We start from the raw sequence: 7,879 nt of genomic DNA, 5'->3' as shown, positions 1-7,879 counted from the left end.
CCTAAATCTCTCAATACTTTCCAAAGGCTAGTCCTCTTAATTTTATAAATTTGTCTTTCTTTTATTTTGGGCAGTCAAGTGTCTAAACTTACATGTTGATTGTTTTCACGCATTCGATACAAAATATTCCCGAGTGCGTCACATCCGCGTTAATTTATACATAATAAAGGTCTTCAAAGGTCCAGTATTGTCGTTTTTCATGGTAAAGTAGGTATGCACATTTGCAATTAATTCATCAATATCCAACTTACGTCTAGGCATGATGGTCACTTTGGTTTGATGATGGTTTGAATTACAATATACTGAGTTTAGATCAATATGACAGAAACTTTTTAACTGTTGTGCTTGATAGGTAAAAGATAATGGATAAATAGTTGGAAACCGTACATAAACAAATTAAAATGTTTCTCACAATTATTTTATTTTTAGTATTTTCATTTAAAAATAAAAAGTTAAATATATTTACCAAAACCCTAACTTTAACCCGTAATCGCAGACGTCTCAAAAACGGTACACTCTAACAGACATATGGTCAATCTAAACACCACTATTTAAATTGATAAAATGTTCCAGTTTACTCCGAAGTATTTTTTAACAAAAATTAATAGTTATATTTTAGTACTTTGTATATCTACTTTGAATATAAATTATCCTTAGCACGGTAGTATTTGTTTCAGAAAAAAATTATTAAACAAGTAGGTGAAAGAAATTTACGTTAAATAACATTATGCAAGAATATTATTTATTAAAAAAAAATGTAACAAAATATGCAAAACTATGAACAACTTGTTAATGACACATAAATTTATTTTATACCTAAAATTTAGCAGTGTTAAACATTATGGAGAACACTAGTGCAGTTTACCGTTCCTTTTGCTACAACGAAAAGTCTTCTGCGAATTCCATTTATCGTGTATAGGTGTACGTGGGTTGAATGTACCTTAAATACAAAACGCATTTCTAGATCTAAAAATATTGTTTTAAAATTCGCAAAATTGAAATTCTCAAACCTTTCAATAGCCACGTAAAGTTTGTTTAGCAGATAATAGTTGACTTCAATTAGTGCGGTCGTAAATATTATTAAATTTGTCTGACTTGGCCCTTGTTAAGACCTTGTACCTCAGGTAAACCATTGTTACCTGTAACCGGACCTTTTATACTATTATCGGTTAACCCAGGATGTTTATAGTGGGTATAATATTATACTAATTGAAGTCAACCATTTACTGCTAAACAAACTTTACAAAGCATTATAATTTATAGTAGTCATCATAAAATGTCGGGAGACCGGAGGGGATTAAGTTTATGTTTATGGGGGGAGTAGATATGAGATGATGCACTTGTCCAATATGCCTATTAAGAAATTTGCATTTTTAAATTTGAACTTACAGGTATGTATTGTATTGCATGACGAAGACCTCCTAGTTTTACGAGAACAGGGCGCGTTTTGCTAAATCGAGGAAAGTTTTTGAAGATTTCCAGGCACTACTTGAAAACGTTGCGTATGCATGCGTAAAATAATCTAACAATAATACATTTTTACATATATTAGACGAAAAGATGGGGCCCCTGATATATTGGGACCCCTCTGCAAGTTTTGTGCTGCGGGGTCTTTTGTTCCTCCTCTGTTTCTTCTATATAAAATAAGCGTGGATCGATTTTTTTGCTCCTAAAAGTACACAACTACACAACTTTTTTATGCAAACCTTTTCCCATCAAAATTTAAAAAAGTACCTGTGAAATAATGTTTTGGTTAAAAGTAATTACAACCAAAAACTTAGATATAACAAACATCGTCCTTTATCCTATTGCTCTTTGTTTAATGTATTGTGAGTTAGTGTATGATTTTGTGAGTAGAAAAGGGAGATAATATAAAAAACAATTAGTAAATCATGTCATACATTGTAGCATTTTAAATTTTTTTTAACTACGAAATATTTATATATTAAAAATTTCTAAAGACGTCCCTGTCGGTGGAATATTTTCGTTTTTCTGTTTGCAAATGAATTTTAAAACGATCAGTATATTATGGCATTTTAAGTTGAGATTCTAAATATCAAGTTTTGGTATTCAGTTGTTCTTGTCATTTGTTTACATTCGAGTCCCCTAATATAATATTGCAAGTTAGGTATACGGTTTTTCTAAGACGTAGTAAAACTGGGAATATTTCAAGGTTGTTACAAACGAGTGTCGAGGGTATTATGTTTGTTTAGGTTCGTAGGCACAACTGGTTCCGGAGACGTAAAGGGAAATTTATATTGGGTGAATTTGTAAAATCTAACGCAAAGGAGTCAAGCAATAGATTTCAGAGTAGAGAGATGAATGGGCGATTTTGAATCGCGAGTCGATTCAATTTTTTTGTGTTATGTCCTAAGACCGGTTAAGGTGATAATACTCTTTGCATAATGGCAGTTTAGAACAGAGTAATCACCATAAGATTTGTGCAGTACACCGGAACTGAAGAACTTTTGAAAATTATTATATAGGATGACCCCGTCGTCAGCTTGCTTCCTTCACCGAACCTAATTCTACATCTCTTGATTGTTCGTCCCTGAGCATGGAAATGGTTTTCTTTGTTCCTGTGGAGAACTTGTCCGGTTAGTTCCAATCTCAGAGATAGTAGCAAGTTTTTTTTGAAGTCAAGTGAAATAAGTGAATCAAGGTAACATTTAACATATTAATTTTAAAGTAAAGACATACATTTTTTTTTGCTAAATAAATAATTGCTTTTATTAAAATTTAAAAAGATTTATAATAATTAATAAATTGTAAATTTTATGGTTTAACTTAGCTGTCATTTTAATTGTTTTTTTTTAATTTAATGTTAACATATGACAGCTAGCTTTATTTTTTTCGATATTTATTTGTTTTGTTTGTTTTAAAAATAGGTTAATCTCTGTGCGGTAACATTTGTAAGTTTTTGTAGTATCTCCAACCCCTGGAGTTTGTAAACAGGCAACACATGTAAGTTTTTTTTTGTAATTTTGTATTTTGCAACTTTTAATAATTTTTGTGCAATCTGTATGTTTGATAACTGTTTGTATGAGACAAAAATAAACGTTTTGATTTGTTTCTATGATCAATTTGTTTATTTATTTTAGAAAAATCTAACCTTTTTTGTGTGTTTACTTTTTAGAAAGGAAGAGCCCTTTTCTTCTTTCCTCTAGCAAGTTTAGGATCCTTCAAAGCGGCGCCCTTATTCTAAATTGCTAGAAGCCCTTCCTTGTTGTTTTATTTGCCCAGTTGCCCAGGAGATTTATGTAAGTACCCCTTTATTTCATTTTTTGTAGCTGCCCAAATCCGAACCCTTGTCGTTCACTTATCCACGACCCCAGCTCTCCAACAACCCCCTGAGTGCCGTTCGCACAAGTAACGATTGTTTTGCTTGCCCTATATTCGCCCCCATAGTTTCTGTCCCCAATTTTCTACCCCATATTCTTACCCTGAGGTAGGCAAAATAATTTTGTTACAACATTCGAAACTAACGAGTGACGAGCTATACCCTTTTATAAACATTAATAACGAACAGTGGTTCAGCCGTCTTGATATATCTTGTTATATCCATAAAACGCAAACAGCTCTGCAATAAAATAATGCAGAAATACACAACCAACCGCTACATGTGTATATCCATTACTTTATTAGATACTTATCGGTGATTTACAAAGGACGAAAGTGAAATTTCACTTTATAAATTTGACACACTAATTTTGTAATAAAGAAGACATCATATTACTTCATTTAATTATGACAACACTTTCCTACTTGTTAATTGTCGATGGTAATTATACGTCTATTTTTGGTATTACTGTCTAGGACGACTAGCGGAATATGTTTAATATCATGAAAAAAAAAATGAAATTGTAAAAATCTGTATACATAAACTTAAAAGAAGAATAACCGAGCTAGCCCTAAAGTTTTTAACTATTTATGGATTTTTGTTTTTTGAAAATAAATTCTGGTCAATCCAATCGTTTATTGTATAGAAGAGTTTATTTAGCAATGTTTAATGAACAATTTTAAGTTTTGTATGCGGAGAAAATTGCGAAAAAAAAAATAATGCCTAATGTTAGGTAAATAAGATTATTTTACTCTAAACTTAAATGCCAATTTAAATTGCTTAAACAAGTTCATGATCAGTAACGAGTATTTCCTCCTCTAATAATAATAATAATAATAATATTAATAATAATAATACTTTATTTCCTTTTTGACAAATACAATTTGTATAGGATCAGTCACAGTTTAGAAAACAAAATTAGTAAATATAAATGTAAATCTAAAATTACGCTAAACCTAAGATTACAAGACAAACACAAATAGAAAATGTAAAATTACTAGCATATACTTAAAATAATGTCAACTACTAAAATATTCATCAACAGAATAAAACGTATTCTGCAATAAAAAATCTTTTAAAGTTAATTTAAATATTTTCATATTCTTACATTTTTTTATTGGCTCGGGTAACTTATTATATATTCTTTGACCTATTATTGCAGGTGAGTAAAAATGCATATTCCCTTTACAAAAAAGCACATGTAATTTTTGATTTTGCCTTGTATTTATATTGTGAATTTGACTATTAGTTTTAAATTTTTCAAGATTTGAATGAATAAAAACACAAACTTTAAAAATATATAAGCACGGCACAGTAAAAGTTAATATCTAGTAAAATAACTCTTACAGCTAGTTATTCGAGAAATACCAGCAATACAACGGACTATTCTCTTTTGAGATAGAAAAAACTTCACTGAATTTACAAGACGTACCCCAAAATACTATGCCATACCGCAAACGAGACTCCACCTGAGCATAATACAGGATAATTAGCTGTTTTTAAATTAGTATATCTAAGTTTATTTTGAAAATAATATTATCACATTGCCTTTTCCAATTGAGACATTCATCAACATACAAACCCAAAAACTTGAACTTGGCATTGAACTTTTTCAATTTGTTTAGAATATATTGATAGTTCAATATCTAACAGATGGTTTTGTCTATTGTGGAAATGAATAGCATGCGTTTTATCCGCATTAAGATGTAAGTAATTTGAGGAAAACCAATAACTAAGACCACACAAAAGTTCGTTACATTTATTTTTAAGAGATGTGATTTATCTGATATAAGTATTGAAGTATCATCTGCATACAGTGTAAACTGTACAGCAGAATTTATTGAGACAATATCATTTAAGTAAATAAGAAATAATATTGTGCCAATTACAGAACCTTTTGGAACATCCATATGAATGTAAATATAATCTGATTTGCAAATATTTACTGATTGTTGGGATACATCTGTTAAGGAGACATACTGACGACATTCTGATAGGTAGGATTCTATCTATTTTAGAGAGAGATCTTTGATTCCAATATTTTCTAACTTATTAATGAGTAACGTATGATCGACACAGTCAAATGCCCATTGAGATCACAAAAAATCCCGACAGGGCATTCATCCGCATCAATATAGTTAGTTAAAGTCCCATAAAATGAATGAACTGCTCTATTTTTAGACTTACCTGCCTGAAAACCATGCTGATATTTACTAACAATACCGTTCTCCAATAAATAAGAGTTTAATCTGTTCAGATAACAGTATTTGAATATTTTCGAAAACACTGAAGGGACAGTTATTGGGCGATAATTACTAATATCCTTTGGATCACCTTTCTTATGTAAAGGAACGACTTTTCCCACCTTTAGATAATACGGGAAAATACCATTGCAAAAAGACAAGTATGAATTGAAGTAGTATGAAGTAATAAGAATGGAATTACTTTTTTTAATAAAAATTGAGGTATTTCATCAAATCCACACGATTTTAAAGATTTCAATTTTCCCCTCAATAATTCACTCAGCTCATTTAGAGTGTAAGGACATAACTGTAAAACATTTTCATTTTCATTATAAATTGGTTTCCTTAAAGTACTATTTTGATGACTGGGAATTTAAGAACGTACCTCAATTGGAGTATTCTTAAAGAAAACATTTAACATGTTAGCAACAATAGGGCATTCCTCTATTATACAATTTTCATCTGATTTTAGGCATATACTTTTCCTTCCATTATTGTCAACATTATTAGTCACGTCAGCAACAAGTCTCCAGTCACTTTTTGGTAGGATTATCTGATGACGAAATAATATTCTGGTAAATAATTTTTCTTTGTCAAACAGAAAATTTTCTGGTGTTTCTTTTTTTTTCTAACTTGTAATATTCACGACGACACGGACAGGATCTAGATAAAATATGCAAGTTTTTTAAGTTACTACTAGATAAGCGTATTTCAGTGTTTACCCATATTTTAAGATCATTTATAATACGTTTATTTTGCAATGGAAAATTAATGTTAAAATAATACGAAAAAATATCAACAAACACACTAAACGCCAAAATAGTATCAAGTATACCATAAACAAGATTCCAATCTTCCAGCACAAGACTCATAACAAAATTATCTATCCCACTCTCAGAAAAATATCGCTTTTGACAAGACATAGGCACGGTCGATACATCGATTTTAAGTTCAACTAAAACAGTTCTATGATCAGACACAGTGTTGTCAAGAATACATGATGTACCTAAATTGGGAAAAAATTACAAAAATATTATCAATTGTTTGTTATGCTGGTATTTCTTACTCTCGTAGGCGATTTGAAAAGATTAGTATGTATCCACAAGGAAAATAAATTCCTGCAGCTGGCTGTATACCATGTATCACAAAAAAGAGGTTTAAACCTTTGTATTTAGGTATATTTAAAAAAACCCTTAGAAGGGCTACATTAAATAAACACAAACGTTTTCGGAATAATAATTCCATCGTCAGGTTAAAAGCAGGTTAACATGCCTGAGCCACCAAAATAATAGGGTAAAACCTTTTACAAAAATTGAAGTTACCAAAAAATGTAAATGTTGTTGTTAAAATTGAAAAATGTTTAATATTTTATTAGATTTTAAAAATTTTTTTGCAGTTTTGCAGTAGCAGTGAATGATATTAAATGTGTGAAAAAGCGTACGATACTGGACATTTAGAGAAAAAGTTGTATAAACAATTAATTGAAACTAGGTATAGTTTACAGATTAACAGATATAGCACAGCAAAAGAACATGTGATAATCAGACATGTATATAAAAATTATTATAAAAAACTTAGTAAAAACAAAAAAAATTGATATGTAGAGAACTAGAAAGATCATGAGATGCACTTCCAACAATTTATTTATAATGAGTTAAATTTTAAATTTTGACTTTAGGTAACATTATTGAATTATTTAAGATTAATATAGTAATAAAGATAAAAAATGAAGTACCAGTCTTAAGCTTACTGAAATCTCGCAGGCAAAATTTACAGGTTAAACACCCACGCAAACAACGTGAGTAGATATGGCCTTGAAGTCAAAATGATAGAACAGCAGGGCAAAATACCAACCTCTAGTACAATAGAGCGGTACATTTAAAGAGTATGATAAATTTGGTGACAACTTGTCATTAAAAAGTAAAAAAATGAAAGGAAAAGGTGGTTTAGATCACCATTTTCCCCCAGTGATTGGTTTAGTAAACCAAAGAACAAAGCACGCGAGGCCAATCCAAAATATACGTAAATATATTATAATATTTACGTTGTGACTAGTTAGCCAGCCAACAGGTGAAGATTAACTCAACTTCCACAGTCCAAGGTTCATAGCATTTGAACGGCGAATGAAAAAAAATTCTATGAGATGTCTTTGTACGGTAACAAACATGTTTTAACTTCTCTATGGATGTTTGGTTTTTCATATTGTTCTTTTTAGATGAACTGATGAAGCTTTCTGACCAGAAAGCGAAACGTCTTCAATAAATAGATGAAGTAGCCACCTTCTTTATCCTTTATT

This window comes from Diabrotica undecimpunctata, chromosome 7 (genome assembly GCF_040954645.1).
Source record: "Diabrotica undecimpunctata isolate CICGRU chromosome 7, icDiaUnde3, whole genome shotgun sequence".
Lineage (NCBI taxonomy): Eukaryota > Metazoa > Arthropoda > Insecta > Coleoptera > Chrysomelidae > Diabrotica > Diabrotica undecimpunctata.
The sequence above is the reverse complement of the archived record's forward strand: the minus strand, read 5'-3'. Positions refer to the sequence as shown.